Genomic DNA, 21,283 nt, shown 5'->3' with positions numbered 1-21,283 from the left:
CATGAATTGTGCCCTGTGTTCCTACGAAACATGCTAATCTGGTACGGCACTAATTGCACATGAATTGTGCCCTGTGTTCCTACGAAACATGCTAATCTGGTACGGCACTAATTGCACATGAATTGTGCCCTGTGTTCCTACGAAACATGCTAATCTGGTACGGCACTAATTGCACATGAATTGTGCCCTGTGTTCCTACAAAACATGCTAATCTGGTACGGCACTTATTGCACATGAATTGTGCCCTGTGTTCCTACGAAACATGCTAATCTGGTACGGCACTAATTGCACATGAATTGTGCACTGTGTTCCTACGAAACATGCTAATCTGGTACGGCACTAATTGCACATGAATTGTGCCCTGTGTTCCTACAAAACATGCTAATCTGGTACGGCACTTATTGCACATGAATTGTGCCCTGTGTTCCTACGAAACATGCTAATCTGGTATGGCACTAATTGCACATGAATTGTGCCCTGTGTTCCTACGAAACATGCTAATCTGGTACGGCACTAATTGCACATGAATTGTGCACTGTGTTCCTACGAAACATGCTAATCTGGTACGGCACTAATTGCACATGAATTGTGCCCTGTGTTCCTACGAAACATGCTAATCTGGTACGGCACTTATTGCACATTAATTGTGCCCTGTGTTCCTACGAAACATGCTAATCTGGTATGGCACTTATTGCACATGAATTGTGCCCTGTGTTCCTATGAAACATGCTAATCTGGTACGGCACTTATTGCACATGAATTGTGCCCTGTGTTCCTATGAAACATGCTAATCTGGTACGGCACTAATTGCACATGAATTGTGCCCTGTGTTCCTACGAAACATGCTAATCTGGTACGGCACTAATTGCACATGAATTGTGCCCTGTGTTCCTATGAAACATGCTAATCTGGTACGGCACTTATTGCACATGAATTGTGCCCTGTGTTCCTATGAAACATGCTAATCTGGTATGGCACTAATTGCACATGAATTGTGCCCTGTGTTCCTATGAAACATGCTAATCTGGTACGGCACTTATTGCACATGAATTGTGCCCTGTGTTCCTATGAAACATGCTAATCTGGTACGGCACTTATTGCACATGAATTGTGCCCTGTGTTCCTATGAAACATGCTAATCTGGTATGGCACTAATTGCACATGAATTGTGCCCTGTGTTCCTAGAGTTCAGTTTAAGTTGGAGAAGTAAATAAGGGATAAACATTTTCTTATTGTATATTTCTTTTGGTATTGGATTGGGTACAAGAGTTTCGAGTAACACAATCCTATGGCAATTTTTAATTGCACCATTGACACAAATGATGTTGGATTTAGGGTTTCCAGAAGTCATCACCGCTATAACTTATGAAGGCTTTGTTGTGGAATGGTTTGAATGTATACATCATCATGTTCTTATCATTGAAGTTGGCTAAATTGTTTTGATACCATGGTCTCTGACATGGACCATTTTCCACTCTTGAGTTCTAAAGTTATCGTCAAAAGAGACCACCAAACCTTCCATGGCTGTATAGCTCCTGACCAGACTGTGTTAATGCGCAGGCTGGTCTGGAGAGACACTTGCTGAATATGGCATGAGACTCATTTCCCTAAATGCAGTTCAAATATGAGTCGTGTTCTGAGAAAACTGGGCTTAATGCATGTGCGTAAAGTGTTGTCCCAGATTGAGGCTAATCAGGGACGACACTTTCCCCTTTTGTGACATTTTTGTTTAAATGAAGTCTCTTTTTAGCAAAAATCCAAATAAGGAGGAAAGTGTCATCCCTGATTAGCCTGTGCGGACTGCCATATTCTTGACTTATTTCCACATTACTGATTTACACAACCGCATTATTTTGTGCATTCTGTCATTTACAAAACATGAAGGGAACACAAGTATAGTTTGAATCAGAACTTTGTTTCATTTGAACAAAAAATGTGCAATACATTTATGCTTGTAAGTGCACACAATAACTTTGCTCTCATTTAATATCTATAAAGGAAATTAATTATAATTTTTCGTTGTGCATTGTGCAACAAAATTTGTAAATATGACATCAATCTGGGACATATTTTTTGCAAGTACTATTTCCTTCTTGGTCTCAAGAACAATCTGTGAATATCATGAATTTAGTTTGAAGGTCACATTTATAAGCATATCATGGGAAAGCAATTTATGGACCGTGCTCTGTGAAAAGTAGGTTAAATGCATGTGCGTAAAGTGTCGTCCAAGATTAGCCTGTGCAGTCCCCACAGGCTTATTAGGGACGACACTTTCCCCTTTTATTGTTTTTTCTGTTTAAAGATAGTCTCTTCTTAGCAAAAAATCAAGTTTATGCGGAAAGTACCGTCCCTGATTGGCCTGTGCAGATTGCACAGGCTTATGTGGGAAGACACTTTATGCACATTAATCAAAACCCCTTTTCAAAGAGCATGGCCCATATTTCTATAAACCTTTATTTCTGTTCAAATGATCCACAATGTCATATGAAAAGTATGTTGAATGATTGAAATTATAAAGGTTCTTTTCTATTAACAAGATTGTTTCTAGGCAACAAAATAATAATAATCTAAATGAAAACTTAGAGACCTAATTAACAACATAATAAGATATCTTATTTCTGAAAGAAACAGTGCCAAAACTCTGCTGAATTTAGATGCCATTGAAGAACACCCTTGAAGGGTCTACAGAATTATTGAACAGTCAGGTTTGTTATGATGTAGAGAAGCCAATTAGGACTATAATAAGACATCCTGGAAGGCTAATTTGGAAGACGCGTCTTGATTAATTAGGGAAATATGATTGGAAGCCAGGTATGTTAATTACTGTCGCAAACATCTGGAATAGGTAAAAAATGTCACGAAGCAACTGAGACTTGTAGTTTAAGTCGAACTTTGTTTAGAGTTTTATAATTTTAAATGGGCGTTTTCACATTTTGGTAAATTGACAAAATAAAAAACAAAAGCTGTCAGAGGACAGCGCGCTCGACTATTACTCGCGAGTGCTTGACAGTATAACGTAAGCCATCATGGAGAGGGGGGTATAATGTGGGTGTGTGGTCATTTAATAGATGATATTTTTAAAAAAAGATTTTTTTTGTTTTTTTGTTGTTTGGGGGGGATTCTGGGGTAGGGCTTGGGGGATGGTTTGGGTGGAGTCGATTGTGGTATGTCAGGTAAGTGTTGTTTTGTCAAAGTATGAATCAAATGTGATCATAAATCAAGAAATTATGGCAATTTAAGCAAAATTTATTAATTTGACCTTAAGAGTCAAGGTCATTCAAAGGTAAAGGTCAAATTCAACATGCCAGGTACATTAACATCATGATAGTAAGAAAGTATTTGAAGTTTGAAAGCAATAGCATTGATTCTTTAAAAGTAAAGTGGATCTAAACACAAAATTTAACAAAATATTCAAAGTTACAAAGACAAAAAAGGCCATTTTTCCGTTAAAAAGCCAACCAGAGTTATGCAACCTGCCCTGTACAGTCCCCTTACGATAGTTAGCGAGTTTTCCAAGTCTAAAAAGCAATAGCTATAATACTTTAGGAGTAAATGGACCAAAACACAAAACTTAATCAAATGTTCAATTATCTAAGTATAAAAGGGGCCATAATTCTGTCAAAATGCTTGATACAGTTGTCTGCTCTTGTTTATAGATTGGGGTCATGTTGGTAAAGAAGTTTGCAAGATATGAAAGCAATATGTCAAGGGATATAGGAAATATTTGGGGTGGTACGCAAACTTTAACAAAGAGTTATCAATAATATGCATATTCTAAGTGGAAAAAGGGCCATAATTCTTACAAAATGCTTGATACAGTTGTCTGCTCTTGTTTATAGGTTGGGGTCATGTTGGTAAAGAAGTATGCAAAATATGAAAGCAATATAAAAAGGGACGAATATTTGGGGTGGTACGCAAACTTTAACATTTGCATGCTATAGAACGCTAACGCTAACGCTGACGCCGGGGTGAGTAGGATAGCTCCACTATATATATTTCATATATAATAGTCGAGCTAAAAATTGTTTCAGATTCCCAAATTTTGGTTGTATAGTTATGATATTAGTGTGGGAAGGAAAAAGTATATAGAACATTTACCATGCTCTCAAATATCCATTATATGCATCTTTTGACAATTTAAAAACCTAAAATTATAAAGCGTTGCAACACCAAACAATTGAATAATTTGGAGAGTTCTGTTGTTATTGTTATATTTTGTAACACTACGATTCATTGTATAAGCACGGATGGCCAACTGGTCTAAGGGATCGACTTTTACTCCAGGCGTCAGTGGTTCAAGCCCAGTTGAGGGTTCCTTTTTTTTCTTTCTTTAATTTTATTCAAGTTTTATTTACTGGAGCTTTTTAGATCCAATGTTTACATTTATCAATATAAAGCATTTAATGACTATCTTCAATACATGCCAAAATCTGGGAAAAGGCCCCTTTAAGAATTAAACTTGAAGAGGCATTCATTATTCTTTCCATATGAATATTCGTGGTCGAATCATATTTTGTAGTGTATGTTTTAAAACAGCACAGAAATTTAAAAAAAGCTTCATATATAATGTTTCTTCAAATAAAAATTTCTTTTTTTACTTAAATAATTTATTAAAATTCTCAGGTTTTTATTTGTCAACATTGTCTCTCAGCATAACGTAAGTACTGGTAATAAGATAAACCTTAAAAATGTTGCAAAATGGTGATAACATGTGTCTTTAGTATGAATTTTGACATCTTGCAACTGTAAAGTCATCCGAAATTATTGCTACAAGAGACAGTCTCAAAGTTTCATAAATCTACAGCCTTATCAAACACTCCTTATTTTAAGGCTTCCTAAATCTAGTAGTAGGAAATTCTAACCGCAAATTTGTAAGGGAATGCTAAAAACTGCCATTAAATCGATGTATGGCACAATCACCATTCTGATGGTGCATTTCTCAGATTTCTGTTCAGATTCAAGCTTGTTGCTATAGCAACTATTTTGTCACACATTTTTATTTGACTATCAGACTCGTACATGTTATTTGTGAACAAATGTCAGACAAGATGTAATGTTATTTTGAAATGAAATGTAGTAAACACTTTTTATAATAATAATGAGTTTTTTTTCTTTTGAGTAATTTCAATTGCTAATTTCAACAAAAAATTTGAGTTACAAAACACTGAAAAAAAAGATGACTTTGCTGTTTAATGGCTTAAATAATTTGCATTGATTGACACATATTTCTTTTTAATAGTGATATAATTATAATGACAAAGGATCATACTAACCATGGCCCATTTTAATGTACCAAAACTTTTCAGACTCATCAACTTTTGTATTAACCCTTTACCACTGCTATACGTATTTGCACGCATTTGTAGTCCCTTTCAAAGTTACATTTAATTTAAGACCTTTAATTCTTTCTAGATTCAAGTTTTAAAGGCTTATTTCCATCCCTTAGATACTGATGAGCAGCAAACAGCATAAAACCTGAACAGACTGCAAGTTAATCACAGGCTGTTCAGGTTTTATGCTGGTTGCAAAAGCCATTTTGCTTCTTATGGGGGAAAGGGTTAATATCTTTCAAAAAATGTTGTGATGTTTACAATAATAACATATACTCAAATGTTATTGATTAATTTCTGATCATTCTTGATTAAATAATTAACAACAGTATATTCAAATAATTGTGAATAACCTACAATGCTAACCCCACTTTCTGCAGCTCACACATAATACAAATAGGACCTGCTAATTTCCAGCATATAACACTCGACGCAAGATACAAATACCTGTAAACTTCTTGCAGTTCACACATAATACAAACAAGAACATGCTCATTTCCAGCCTAATACACTTGACACAAGACACAAATACATGTAAACTTCTTGCAGCTCACACATAATTCAAACAAGAACCTGCTCATTTCCAGCGTATAACACTTGATGCAAGACACCATGTAAACTTCTTGCAGCTCACACATAATACAAATAAGAACCTGCACATTATCAGCATATTACACTTGACACAAGACACAAATACATGTAAACTTCTTGCAGCTCACACATAATACAACAAGAACCTGCACATTTCCAACGTATAACATTTGACACAAGACACAAATACATGTAAACTTCTTGCAGCTCACACATAATTCAAACAAGAACCTGCTCATTTCCAACATATAACACTTGACACAAGACACAAATACATGTAAACTTCTTCCAGCTCACACAAATTAACTATAAGAACCTGCTAATTTCCATCAAATGGCACTTTACACAATACACAAATAGCTGTACACTTCTTGCATTTCACACATAATACAAACAAGAGTGCCAAACTGTCACAAGATACGCCCGTTCGGAGGTTTTGGACACCATGCTTAATGCTTGAAATGCACTAAGTGACCTCGAGACCTAGTTATTGACCTGGCATGACCCATATTTGAACTTGACCTAGATATCATTTAGATGTAACATCTGACTAAATTTGGTGAAGATCAAATGAAAACTACTTCAATTAGAGAGCGGGCACCATGCTTAATGCTTGAAATTCATTATGTGTCCGATCGTGACCTCGTTTTTGACCCGGCATGACCCATATTCGAATTTGATCTACATATCATCTAGACTCAACTTCTGACCAAATTAGGTGATGATCAGATGCAAACTACTTCAATTAGAGAGCGGACACCGTGCTAAATGCTTGAAATGCACTAAGTAACCTTGTGACCTAGTTTTTGACCCGGCATGACCCATATTCGAACTTGACCTAGATATCAACTAGATGCAACTACTGACCAAGTTTGGTGAAGATCGGATGAATACAATTTGAATTAGAGTCCGGACAAAGTGGCGCCGTTGAAAATGCACTAATTGACCCTATGACCTAGTTTTTGACCCGGCATGACCCATATTCGAACTTGGCCTATATATCAACTAGATGCAACTGCTGACCAAGTTTGGTGAAGATCGGATGAATACAATTTGAAATAGAGTCCGGACAAAGTGGCCCCTTTGAAAATGCACTTATTGACCCTATGACCTAGTTTTTGACCCGGCATGACCCATATTCGAACTTGGCCTAGATATCAACTAGATGCAACTGCTGACCAAGTTTGGTGAAGATCGGATGAATACAATTTGAATTAGAGTCCGGACAAAGTGATGCCTTCCGCCCGCCGCCCGCCGCCCGCCGCCAAGGGGTTTCACATAATACGTCCCGTATTTTATACGGGCGTATAAAAAAGAACCTGCTCGTTTCCAGCGTATACTCTTGACACAAGACACAAATACCTGTAAACTTCTTGCAGCTCATACATAATACAAATAGGACATGCATGCACATTTCCAGCGTATAATACTTGACGCAAGACTTGATAAAGCTGGATTCTGAACACACATTATAACAAGAGTGCCAAACTGTCACAAGATACGCCCTTTTGAAGGTTTTGGACAACTTGCTAACTTTACCATTTGAGTGGCAAAATGATATGTTTTTGAAAATTAAGCAACTTAACCATTTGAGTGACACCATGCTAAATCCTTCAAGTGACCCCGTAACCTAGTTTTTAACCCGGCATGACCCATATTTCAACTTGACCTATATATCATTAAAACACAACTTCTGACCAAATTTGGTGAAGATCGGATGAAAAGTACTTCAATAAGAGAGCTGACACCATGCAAAATGCTTAAAATGCACTAAGTGTCCTCTTGACCTAGTTTTTGACCCGGCATGACCCATATTTAAACTTGACCTAGATATCATCTAGACACAACTTCTGACCAAACTTGGTGACTTCTGACCAAGATCTGATGAAAACTTCTTCAATTAGAGAGCGGACACCATGCTTAATGCTTGAAATGCACTAAGTGACCTTGTGACCTAGTTTTTGACACGGCACTAAGTGACTAAGAAATGCATTACATGACCTCTTGACCTAGTTTTTGATATCATCTAAGACACAACTTCTGACCAAATTTGGTGAAGATCAGATGAAAACTACTTCAATTAGAGAGCAGACACCATGCCAAATGCTTAAAATGCACTAAGTGACCTCCTGACCTAGTTTTTGACCTGGCATGATGCACATTTGAACTTGACCTAGATATCATTAAGACACAACTTCTGACCATGTTTGGTGAAGATCAAATAAAAACTACTTCAATTAGAGAACGGACACCATGCTAAATCCTTAAAATGCACTCAGTGACCCTGTGACCTAGTTTTTGACCCGGCATGACCCCTATTTAAACTTGACCTAGATATTGACTACATACAACTTCTGACCAAGTTTGGTGAAGATCGGATGAAAACTATTTGAATTAGAGAGCGGACACTGCTGTGGACGCTGCCCGCCGCCGCCCGCCAAGGGTGATCTTATAATACTTCCCGTTTTCAACGGGAGTATAAATATGAGGAACTGCTCACAGATGACATTTAAAACACATCCAACCGAAATCTATTAGCTAATCACAGTTTAAATGATGAGTACATGCAAAGTTTTAGCAGGTAACAATACTACATCTTCATCTTACTATTATCTGAGCCCCATCATGCAAAAATGGGTCTTCTGACTTATTTGTATTTGTGTTTTTTCCTCAAGTGTTATACGCTGGAAATGTGCAGGTTTTTATTTGCATTATGTGTGAGCCAGCCTAGCTCCAAAAACACATTCAAGCAATCTGGTCAGAAGCCCTGCTTTCTGATGCGCAGGCTGGTCTAAAGCTAAACTGACTGCATATGGTATAAGACCCATTTTTCAATGCACAGGTAATCTCATAACCCTTTCCCATTCAGAAGCAAAGTGAAAATGGCTATGTGCAAGCAGAATAAAACCAGAACAGCCTGCAAGTAACATGCAGTCTGTTCAGGTTTTATGCTGTTTGCTGTTCATCAGTATCTAAGAGTTGGAAATGAAGCTTTTAAAACTTGAATCTAGTAAGAAAGATCTTTAATTAAATTTAACTTTCTAAGGGACTACAAATGCCTCAAAATACGTATCTAAGTGGTAACTGGTTTAGAAGCAAAATAAAACACTTCTGCTTTGACGCCTTATCTTAGAACCCATTTCTACACAACCATTACTGTAAACACTGGAAAAATCACCGTGGAGTAGTGGATATGCAGTCAGCGTAGCGATCAGGAGATTATGGGTTCAATGCCCACTGTGTGAGCGTTCTTCAGATCGTCTCACAAAGAGACCAAGTACTGGATCTAGTTCCATGAAACAGACTCAAGAGCGTTTCAAATAAGCCAAAGGCTTCAGATGCAATCGAGCTAAAATAAATAGGTTCAAAACTAAACATAAAGATTTACTCACCAGACTTCCAATTCCAGACTTCACAAACTTTAGGCCTGTAGCATCCTCCAGATCTTTCTCATGGTCACCTGAAATGACATGCAAAATAGAGGATGGTTTTCATACATGAGCCTTGTTCTGGGAAAACAGGTTTTAATGCATATGTGTCTTGTTCTGTGAAATCTGGGCATAATGCATGTGCGTAAAGTGTCGTCCAAGATTAGCCTGTGCAGTCCACACAGGCTTATCAGGGACGACACTTTCCGCCTAAACTTGATTTTCGGAAAGGAGGGACTTCCTTGAAACTAAAAATACCAAAAAAGCAGAAAGTGTCGTCCCTGATTAGTCTGTGCACACTGCACAGGCTTATCTGGGACGACACTTTACCCACATGCATAATGACCAGCTTTCACAGAACAAGACACATATGCATTAACAGTATTTTTCGTTCTAGGTAAGTCTCTACTTAGCCAGAGTCCAGTTAAGGCAAAAAGTGTAGTCGCTAATTAGCCTTGTTCAGACTTCAAAGGCTAATCTGGGACGACTCTGTAAGCACTTGCATTAAACCCAATTTTCCCACAGCAAGGCATATAATAAGACTTACTAGGGCCGCATTCACCAACCAATTCTTAGGCTTAAGCCTAACTATGAGCCTTGTTCTGTGAATAAGGGGTTTAGTGCATGTGCTTAAAGTTTTGTCCCAGATTAGCCTGTGCAGTCCACACAGGCTAATCAGAGACAACACTTTCTGCTTTTATGATATTTTTCGTTTTAGTTAAGTATTTTCTTAGCAAAAGTCAAGTTGGGGCGGAAAATGTCTTCCCTGTTTAGCCTTTGCGGACTGCACAGGCTAATCTGGGACAACACTTTACGCACATGCATTGAACCCCTTTATCACAGAGCACAGCCCATATAATGAATATTCATGGAACTGTTTTGCTCTCATAGTGTACAAATGAATACAGTAAAATATGACATGCATTACCTCTTATGACACAATTCTTCATTCTGAACAATTTATAATGACATAAGCAAAATATAAAGCCTGCATACATTGAAAAGCTCAATATATTTTCTTGCTTCTAAGTCTATTCTTTCTTCTAAAGTCTTAGAATGGGTCAGTGAATACAGGAGAAGGAATCATTCATGTTTTCAATAGTATGAATGGCAAGATAAAATTGTGTTTTTGAAACTGCTGTTGGCTGCAACAACTTTGAATTGTCAACATTTCACACAATACCCCTGAGTGGCCCAGTGTTCATTATCAGATGTGGAAAAATGAAGCAAAAGAACACATTTTTTAGTATTGCTATGCAAAGATCAGTATGGTCAACTGATTCAGTGTAAAAATAGATGTCTGTTTTTGAAGTACACACTTTGTCATCTTTGCCTCCCTATGGAACAAATGATATAACAGGTCCTGATCACCTTGAACAAATGATATAACAGGTACTGATCACCTCTTCATAGCCCTCCTTTTGCTGACAGAGGCTTACATGGTCAGCCGACAAAGTCTTTAAAATATGAATATTGTATAAAAACTTTATATTTTATGATTTTTAATAATTGAAAGCTCTCTCTGCAGAAATATTTCCTGAACACTCTAGACTATTACAGAAAAAAGGATATATTTTTTAAGTAAAGGCAGAAAATGATGATGATGATTAGTTTATAATTTTGTATGAATGAAAAGTAATCCTTTAAAAAAGCTGCTGTAAGTATTAAACATTTTCACTGGAGGAAGCCATATTGATAAATGACCAGCATTGTCCAAAAATGAATCTTGCACCATATGCAGTCAGTGTAGCTACAAACCAATGTGCGCAGTGGAGCAGTCAATGTTGCTACAAACCAATGTGCGCAGTGGAGCAGTCAGTGTAGCTACAAACCAATGTGCGCAGTGGAGCAGTCAGTGTAGCTACAAACCAATGTGCGCAGTGGAGCAGTCAGTGTTGCTACAAACCAATGTGCGCAGTGGAGCAGTCCATGTAGCTACAAACCAATGTGCGCAGTTGAGCAGTCAGTGTAGCTACAAACCAATGTGCGCAGTGGAGCAGTCAGTGTAGCTACAAATCAATGTGCGCAGTGGAGCAGTCAGTGTAGCTACAAACTAATGTGCGCAGTGGAGCAGTCTGTGTAGCTACAAACCAATGTGCGCAGTGGAGCAGTCAGTGTAGCTACAAACCAATGTGCGCAGTGGAGCAGTCAGTGTAGCTACAAACTAATGTGCGCAGTGGAGCAGTCAGTGTAGCTACAAACCAATGTGTGCAGTGGAGCAGTCTGTGTAGCTACAAACCAATGTGCGCAGTGGAGCAGTCAGTGTAGCTACAAACCAATGTGTGCAGTGCAGCAGTCTGTGTAGCTACAAACCAATGTGTGCAGTGGAGCAGTCAGTGAAGCTACAAACCTATGTGCGCAGTGGAGCAGTCAGTGAAGCTACAAACCAATGTGCGCAGTAAAGCAGTCAGTGTAGCTACAAACCTATGTGCGCAGTGGAGCAGTCAGTGAAGCTACAACCCAATGTGCGCAGTGGAGCAGTCAGTGTAGCTACAAACCAATGTGTGCAGTGGAGCAGTCAGTGTAGCTACAAACCAATGTGTGCAGTGGAGCAGTCAGTGTAGCTACAAAACTAATGTGCGCAGTGGAGCAGTCTGTGTAGCTACAAACCAATGTGCGCAGTGGAGCAGTCAGTGTAGCTACAAACCAATGTGTGCAGTGGAGCAGTCTGTGTAGCTACAAACCAATGTGCGCAGTGGAGCAGTCAGTGTAGCTACAAACCAATGTGCGCAGTGGAGCAGTCAGTGTAGCTACAAACCAATGTGCGCAGTGGAGCAGGTCAGTGTAGCTACAAACTAATGTGCGCAGTGGAGCATGTCAGTGTAGCTACAAACCAATGTGCGCAGTGGAGCAGTCGGTGTAGCTACAAACCAATGTGCGCAGTGGAGCAGTCAGTGTAGCTACAAACCAATGTGTGCAGTGGAGCAGTCTGTGTATTTACAAACCAATGTGGGCAGTGGAGCAGTCAGTTAAGTAGCCACCCTGTCTTATGCCTGTATGAACGCACAGGCTGCTCTGGAACTACATTTGCAGCATATCACATATAAGACCCACATTTTGTGCATGCTGCGACTCAAATTGTCTTGCCTGACAAAAAAAGCTTAAATACAAGGCCATCAGATGCCAACACAAATCTTGAGTTCTCTTGAAAAACAAACTCACAAAAACACAACCACACAAAGACACAGCCATCACACAACACAAGCTATTATTGTCAACTTGGCCTAAAACATTCTGTTAACGAGTACAGCTGAAACGGGAAATAAAATCTGTCAACTAAGCCTAAGGAATCCTAATTTCTCTCTCGGTTCTGTACAGCTGGATGGAAGACTGATGGCAAAGCCCAAGGCATATCTGACTTTGAACACTGGCATAATGTTGAGAACATTTGCAGATATTTTAAGTGGCTTCCAAATCTAGAATCTTCTGTTGCTCTTCTGGCTTTATTTTGCTAGGTGTTTTATACGTATGGGCCTTCAGGTTTGGGAATGCCGGGCTAAATACAGTCTGCACATGCTAATCAGGAACAACAGTTTTAGCTAAATGCAGTCTGCACGGGCTAATCAGGGACAATAATACTGAGCTAAATGCAGTCTGCACGGGATAATCAGGGACAACAATACTGGGCTAAATGCAGTCTGCACAGGCTAATCAGGGACAACAATACTGGGCTAAATGCAGTCTGCACAGGCTAATCAGGGACAACAATACTGGGCTAAATGCAGTCTGCACAGGCTAATCAGGGACAACAATACTGAGCTAAATGCAGTCTGCACGGGATAATCAGGGACAACAATACTGGGCTAAATGCAGTCTGCACAGGCTAATCAGGGACAACAATACTGGACTAAATGCAGTCTGCACAGGCTAATCAGGGACAACAATACTGGGCTAAATGCAGTCTGCACAGGCTAATCAGGAACAACAATATTGACTAAATGTAGTCTGCAAAGGCTAATCAGGGACAACAATACTGGGCTAAATGCAGTCTGCACAGGCTAATCAGGAACAACAATATTGACTAAATGTAGTCTGCAAAGGCTAATCAGGGACAACAATACTGGGCTAAATGCAGTCTGCACGGGATAATCAGGGACAACAATACTGGGCTAAATGCAGTCTGCACAGGCTAATCAGGGACAACAATACTGAGCTAAATGCAGTCTGCACAGGCTAATCAGGGACAACAATATTGACTAAATGTAGTCTGCAAAGGCTAATCAGGGACAACAATACTGAGCTAAATGCAGTCTGCACAGGCTAATCAGGGACAACAATACTGGGCTAAATGCAGTCTGCAAAGGCTAATCAGGGACAACAATACTGGGCTAAATGTAGTCTGCACAGGCTAATCAGGGACAACAATACTGGGCTAAATGCAGTCTGAACAGGCTAATCAGGGACAACAATACTGGGCTAAATGCAGTCTGCAAAGGCTAATCAGGGACAACAATACTGGGCTAAATGCAGTCTGCACAGGAGAATCAGGGACAACAATACTGGGCTAAATGCAGTCTGCACAGGAGAATCAGGGACAAAACTTTCTACTTTTTATGTCATTTTTTGTTTAAAGGGAGTCTCTTCTCAAAAAAATGATAAACTTAGGTGTAAAAAGTTGTCCCTGATAAGCCTGTGCAGACTGCATAGGCTAATCTGGGACAACACTTTATGCACATGCATTAATTCCCATTTGCTCAGAGTCCGGCAAGTTACTTTGTTTGTATTCCATATGGCTTTAATGAGGCAACAACAATAATAATTATTCTTGTTAACAATGAAATATTGACGTACTTTTGAAGTACAATACATTGACGAAATAATAGCAAATTGATCTTGCTTTAATTGGAATTGAATACACTGAACAATTAAATTAAGGTTAATTATAAAAAACTTTAGTATAGTACAAAATAACTTTAATGTTTATTTTTATCTCCTGGTCCTACTAAATACTTTTTTTAAAGCCGAAATGTATTTCTCTTTCCTGCTGAGATGAATTTCCTTCCACCCAATGTATTTCTCTTTCCTGCTGAGATGGATTTCCTTCCACCCAATGTATTTCCTGCTGAGATGGATTTCCTTCAACCCAATGTATTTCTCTTTCCTGCTGAGATGGATTTCCTTCAACCCAATGTATTTCTCTTTCCTACTGAGATGGATTTCCTTCCACCCATTGTATTTCTCTTTCCTGCTGAGATGGATTTCCTTCAACCCAATGTATTTCTCTTTCCTACTGAGATGGATTTCCTTCCACCCAATGTATTTCTCTTTCATGCTGAGATGGATTTCCTTCCACCCAATGTATTTCTCTTTCCTGCTGAGATGGATTTCCTTCCACCCAATGCATTTCTCTTTCCTGCTGAGATGGATTTCCTACCACCCATTGTATTTCTCTTTCCTGCTGAGATGGATTTCCTTCCACCCAATGTATTTCCTGCTGAGATGGATTTCCTTCAACCCAATGTATTTCTCTTTCCTACTGAGATGGATTTTCTTCCACCCAATGTATTTCTCTTTCATGCTGAGATGGATTTCCTTCCACCCAATGTATTTCTCTTTCCTGCTGAGATGGATTTCCTTCCACCCAATGTACCGTAGGTTTCCACATAAAGCGCACAGTGTTATACCTCCAAAATTCAAATTAAAAAGCTGGTGCACGCTATACATTAATACAACGCTATCCTGGCTGCTAAATTGGTAAAAAATATGTTGTGTAATTGTAAATAATCAAAATGGCCGCCATGTTTTTTTTTCCAGAAAACTACCACCCTATAATCGTACAGACTGAGGGGCCATTGTCGAAACAACAAGAAGTCGCTACTGGTAGATATGGATGCGGTAGAAGAAGTTTTGGTCAAAAATAAATTTGTTTGAATAAACTTGCGGACATTTCTTTGTTTGTGTTTTTACACTTCTTTATTGATGAATTCCGATGGGGATTTTTGTCGACATTCCGGAGAGCAGGCAAGGGTAGGTGCGAACAAGGTCTTTTTTGCGGGTAACGGTAGGTGTGAAAAGGGGTCATTTTGCACTTCGTAATTGGCAGATGTTATTGAGTAATATGTGCCTCGACTTGTTAAGACGCTAATTGACATTTGAGACACTAATTGACACTTGAGAACGTGAAGATATGCAATTGCATTTTGTGTGTATAAATATTGAACGTTCAACAGTGGTGTACCTCAACAACTGTATCCCCGTCTACCATGCAACATTCAAATTTTCCGGTTATGCCCATGCTTTCCCTGAGGAAAAATCACACGATGTACACTAATTCTTATTTTTTCACGTTTTTCACGAAATGCACGTGGACTGTTAATCTTTCGCTAGAAAATTACAAAATTGTCCGAAAAGTATAGTGCTATGCAACCCATGCTCCTAATCATAATGACGCTTCCTATTTTGAATGCTTAATTAAGCTTTCCAATGCCCTGGATTATTGGATTGTGCAATAGTAAAATGGCGGCCATTTTCGGTCCAATTTGGTGGTTTTATTGTCTTTAAATATTTTTTTCTCCATTTTTGCATTTACAAAACAGCCTGCGCGCTATACACGGGAGCGTGCTATACATGGAAACCTACGGTATTTCTCTTTCCTGCTGAGATGGATTTCCTTCCATCCAATCACAACAATTGATAAAAGTGAGCAATAAAAGTTACAATGACCGAACAATTAAGTTGTTTTGAACTATAGCGTTCTAAGAAAATATTTAATTGTTCACTGTGCTGCTTTAATTTGGCGATAAATTCACACATACTATAGCGCTGCAAATTCCTTGCATTGAACAAAATCAAAGTTTAAAAACGAATGATTGCACGTATAATAACCATAAAATGTTTAGTTTTGTTACATTGCAGGGCATACTATTCCATGATTTTCAATAAAAAACTTTGTTTACTGCCAACCTTACTTTATTGTTGCACAATTGTTCTATCCCTATGTTAAATATTAGCAGATAGAACAAGAGATTGCCAAGCAATATGGTCCCCTACTGGGGAAACTCCACAATTGTCAGTATTTTGAAAAAAAAAATGTGTTGCCATAGCAACCAGAATTCTTGACGTAAGAATAAAATGAAATGATGTGCATAATCTCCATATTGCCATCTATCCAAATTTCAAGTTTCATTATAAAATATGAAGAACTTTTAAAGTTATTGCAGGATCCAGAAAAGTGTGACGGACTGACTGACAGATAGACTGACAGACAGACGGATTGCAAACCATAAGTCCCCTCCGGTTTCACCGATAGGGCACAATAAAGATATTCTAAAATGACTATGATTATAACACACAACCAACTTTTATTGCTTATGTGAAATTAACTGATTTTAGCTACAAATAAACAGTTCTCATGTATTTTGCAGAAATCCTTGTCCCAACAAAACATTAGCAAACTTTTGCTGCAAATGTACAACGTCAGGTAATTTGCTTGGAAAGCGGGGATATATTGATTGCTGTATAAAACTTTGTAGTACAGGGATCTTTGAGATCCTTTACTTTTGCTTCAAAGCTTGGTAGTAGATTTTTACAAAACTACATAGTGGACGCTTTAAAAAGTGTCTTTAAATTAAAAAGTGATTATGATATAAATTCATGCAAACACTGGATCAAATTTGATCTAGTTATGAAAGTATTAAATCCTGCTGTTGTGGGCATGATTCTTGACACCAGTAATATAATGTTATAACCCAGCCCAGCATTTAACAAAAGTAAATTAAAATGTTGTTTAGAGTATAGTTTTTGAAATCACAGCATCCTTTGCAGGAATAAAACATAATTAGGAATACCCCCCCCCCACCCAACATGCAATTTAAATCAAATAAGCAGCAATGCCTGGATATGGTGTCCGCCTAGCGATCAGGAGGTCACCAGTTTGATCCCAATTGTGGTAGCATTCTTTCGATTATCTCCATATGCACCAAGTACTGGTTCTAGTCCCAGGAAACAGACTCGAGAGCGTTTCAAATAAACCTTAGGCTTTCTATGCAATCGAGCTCAAATAAATAGGTTTAAACTAATAATGCCTTAAAGTTGTACTGACTGACGGACCGTCTGACTCCCTCAGTGACAGAAGTCCTATAACACCTATCCAGCTTCCCAGCTGGAATTAACCCTTTGCATGCTGGGAAATTTGTCGTCTGCTAAAATATTGTCTACTGAATTTCTAAAATTAGCATTTGCTTCGATTTTTTTCCCAAAGAATACTATCAGAATAGCAAACAGTTTGGATCCTGATGAGACGCCACGTTTTGTGGCGTCTCATCTGGATCCAAACTGTTTGCAAAGACCTTCAAAATTCGGTTCCAGCACTGAAAGAGTTAATGAAATGAAATAAATAGACCTTACATAACTTTCAAGTACATGTAATTTTCCAAGGAGAAGCCATAGATGATCATGTCACTGCAGATATGGATTGAAACTTCTACTCTTAAAAAAATAAGATAAAATGTGTCTATTGCAAGTCATCTCGAGAAATAAAATTCAATTAGGAAGCCTTTTTTATAGTTTATAAACATACTTCCATTTAATATCTTCATTTAAATTGGAAGTATTATCAATGCCATTAAGCTTTACATTTAATTTGTTAAAAAATTTAAGCATCCACATTAAAAAAAATTCCGACCCCTTCCAATTGAGACTATATGTTCATATAACACTTTTTAGTAACTAATCTTTCAGCTTTGTTTGTTAATGGTTCCAGTCAGTTGAAACACATGGCTGCTATGGGGTAGGGCAGTTTTCCTTATATGACTATGCTGAAAGCTTGTTATAGCCCCGTCACATCCGATTGGCGTCCTTACGGCAACCTAAGACTGTGTTTCTGGAAATTTCTGATTGTATTAGGAAGGACGCCAATGACTTTTTCAGTAAAAATGCTGTTTTTTGCCTTCCCATCACACCAGTGTTCTGGTTTATGGCGTCCTTACGGCAACCTAAGACTGTGTTTCTGGAAATTTCTGATTGTATTAGGAAGGACGCCAATGACTTTTTCAGTAAAAATACTGTTTTTTGCCTTCCCATCACACCAGTGTTCTGGTTTATGGCGTTCTGCGTGTCCTCACGGCGTCCTTAATATGTCCCTGGCCACCTTACCGCGTTTGTACTGCGTCCTTACGGCGACCAAAGCCAACCATACAGCCTCTGAGCAGCGTCCTTTGCGTACTTACTGCGTTCTTATTGTGACCATAGTCGTTCTGAGGATGCAATAGACGTACAAAAGACTTACTAATGTCGCCGTACTGTCGCCTTGCAGTAGATGATCATTTTCTGTGGGTTTGAGCGGCGACAACCCGACGTCCATGGTGACTTTACAGCGACCCTACTACGTCCCTACTACAACTACTGCGTCTCTACGGCGTGCCTTCAGCATCCTTAACAGAATGCAGTAAAACGCCGGACTTCGGCAACTTTTTTGAGCATGTTCAAAGTGGTCGCCGTGGGCTTGCGTCCTGAGCAATTTTTGGCGTCCTCTTGCGTCCTTACTGCGTCCCTCCGGCTTCCTCACTGCGACCTGGGTCTCCATAAGGACGCATTTAGGACGCCAGTCCGGTGTGACGGGGGGATTAGTACTCTAGCAGCCTCATTTGTTTTGTCTAAAAAACTGACTAAGCTAAGAACATTTTTTCTAATGATAAACGGCCTAGTTTAAAAGTAGTTCCTCCAGTCTTGAAGGAAAAAAGGCTGCCAGGGGTTGGCGAGTTTTCCTTATATGGTGAGAACTTGTGAAGTGACATTTTTTGTCCAAGCTACTTGAAACCTGCTAAAAAACATTATTTTCTTATTGTATCCTGGCAAAGTTTGAAATCTGTTGAAAAGTAGTTGTTTTTTTACAAATCAATACACCACAGATAAGTTATATTGCGGTTTTGACCTAAACATTGGGCATTAAGTACAAACATATCAATGACTAAATGCTCTCACTTCAGGACAAGTTTGACAAAACAAGCCAAAACTGTTGTATCTAATAATCATACATACCGGATTCCACTTTAACACCTAACAACACCTCCGCTGACTCGGGTAAGAAAATTATCTTAATTAAGTACTCATCTGATGAAAAGTTTTTCAAAAAGTACTTAATACACTGGACTAAATACCCTTCATCCTGTCATTAATGTAACTACTAAGATGGATAATTGTGCTCACTATATCCACCTATACAATTACCATGGAAAATGTAAAGAAGTATTAGAATTATAAGACTCCGGAAGACTACCTCTTCCACTACAGAAGACAGTCATTCTGTTAACAATGCTGTAATGACAAGCTTAGAATTTTTCTAATGTGGAATTAGCTTTCATCTAAATCTTAAAATGTAAAAATCCATTAATATAAAGGAGAATGAGAGAGAAGGCAGGGAAATGTATAACAGTGGTAAGTATGTTAGATAATTGAAGAAACCTACTCAGTGCTTATCCCCATCTTGTTCTGAGATTTCTTTTAATTGAAAACAGTCAGGATTCCAAGAAACACAAATGACAAATACATTAAGCATCTTCACAAAATACTTTTCCAATAACTAACATTACCTCACATCTTAGGTGTGTTCTGATTCTTGTGAATTTTATTTCAAAATCAACAATTTTTCTATTTTGGAAAAAAAATATGTGTTTTAAAGGCCTTTTTCTTTGTTATTGTATTTCTGTAACATATCATAATTTTTTTTTAATTTATAATAAATTGTCACCCGTATTCAACTGCAAAAAATATAATGTACACAATGTATTCTACGTTATAAAAGTGGCATATTTGTATTTAGTACATTTATTTCAAGAACATTGGCAAAGCAATGTTTTTTGTCATTCAACATCGGGTCCAGTAATCAGCCCTATTCACAATGAAAAAGTATATATTTTTCCCAAATAGTAGCTAAAAATTGCCAATGGAAGCTTTCCAAAAAAAATATTTATTTTTTTTTAGATCTCAATATTTTGTTAATCTCCCATCCATATAAGTTTAACCTTATTTACTAAGTTAGTAAATATAATACTTAAAACACTTGTATTCTCAATTTTGAAGCATTTTTATCAAAACATCAATAACTTTAACTTCCGTATTTTAGTCAAAACGCTGCTTTTCCCAATACAAAGAGACCTGGCCCCATTCCCAAAATGATGGAAAAAATACTGCATAGGAAATAGCACATTCTACATAGTACATGGTGAACTGAAAGAAATAACAATGTTTATAGTTTCAGTATATAAAGTAATAGTGGCTATGTCCTCAGACAGGTTTTGGAACACAAACCCATACTTACTGGCTTGCTGTGCGACAAAGGATGCATTCACACCTGCCAGAACTGGATCCACCTTGATCTTCAGCTTACGGCCTTCAACTCTGAAAAAATAAAAGACTTTGATGGGTTTGCAGTCCCTTAGTAAATCAAATTCAATTTGAGACCTTTCTAACTAGATTTCAGTTTAACCGACTTCATTTTCAACTCTAAGGTACTGATCAGCAGCTAACAGCTTGAAACCCTAACAGACTTTGAGTTTAACCCATTTAGCACTGGAACCGAATTTTAAAGGCCTTTGCAAACAGTTTGGATCATGATCCAAACTGTTTGCTATTCTGATAGTGGTCTTTGAAAAAAAGTGAACAAATTGATGATTTTATAAATTCCTCAGACACCAATTTAGCAGACGATAAATATCCCAGCTTGCAAAGGGTTAAATGTAGGGGCAAAATAACATTACAGAAGCTATAATCAACTGCAAGTCATCAGAAGTAAACAATGTGAGAAGGGACTTTTTCATAGAAAATTTCTCGTTTTGTTCTTGTTGTGTTTTTTAATAGAGATGATAAAAAATGCTCATTCTTCAACACTATGCCGTGGCTGTGCTAGTTTTTGGTCGTTCATTTCCTCAAAACATCATGTCTCAAAAAATGAAAGAAAGCAACAACAAAAAAGAACAAAAAGAGGAAAGAAAGCAA

At 38.1% G+C, this 21,283-nt stretch overlaps 1 protein-coding gene across 1 annotated transcript in view; it reads right to left on the bottom strand.

Moving 5' to 3' along the window:
- The window catches only part of LOC127856071 (receptor-type tyrosine-protein phosphatase N2-like), a 95,498-nt gene extending 86,131 nt beyond the window's left edge, over positions 1-9,367 (bottom strand). Inside the window, exon 1 of the mRNA XM_052392058.1 lies at positions 9,314-9,367. The gene's annotated coding sequence lies outside the window, so the exon portion shown is untranslated. The remainder of the gene's footprint in view (positions 1-9,313) is intronic.
- Between the last annotated feature and the right edge of the window lie 11,916 nt (positions 9,368-21,283).

This window comes from Dreissena polymorpha, chromosome 13, assembly GCF_020536995.1.
Source record: "Dreissena polymorpha isolate Duluth1 chromosome 13, UMN_Dpol_1.0, whole genome shotgun sequence".
NCBI lineage: Eukaryota > Metazoa > Mollusca > Bivalvia > Myida > Dreissenidae > Dreissena > Dreissena polymorpha.
This window is presented reverse-complemented; position numbering and strand designations above follow the sequence as displayed.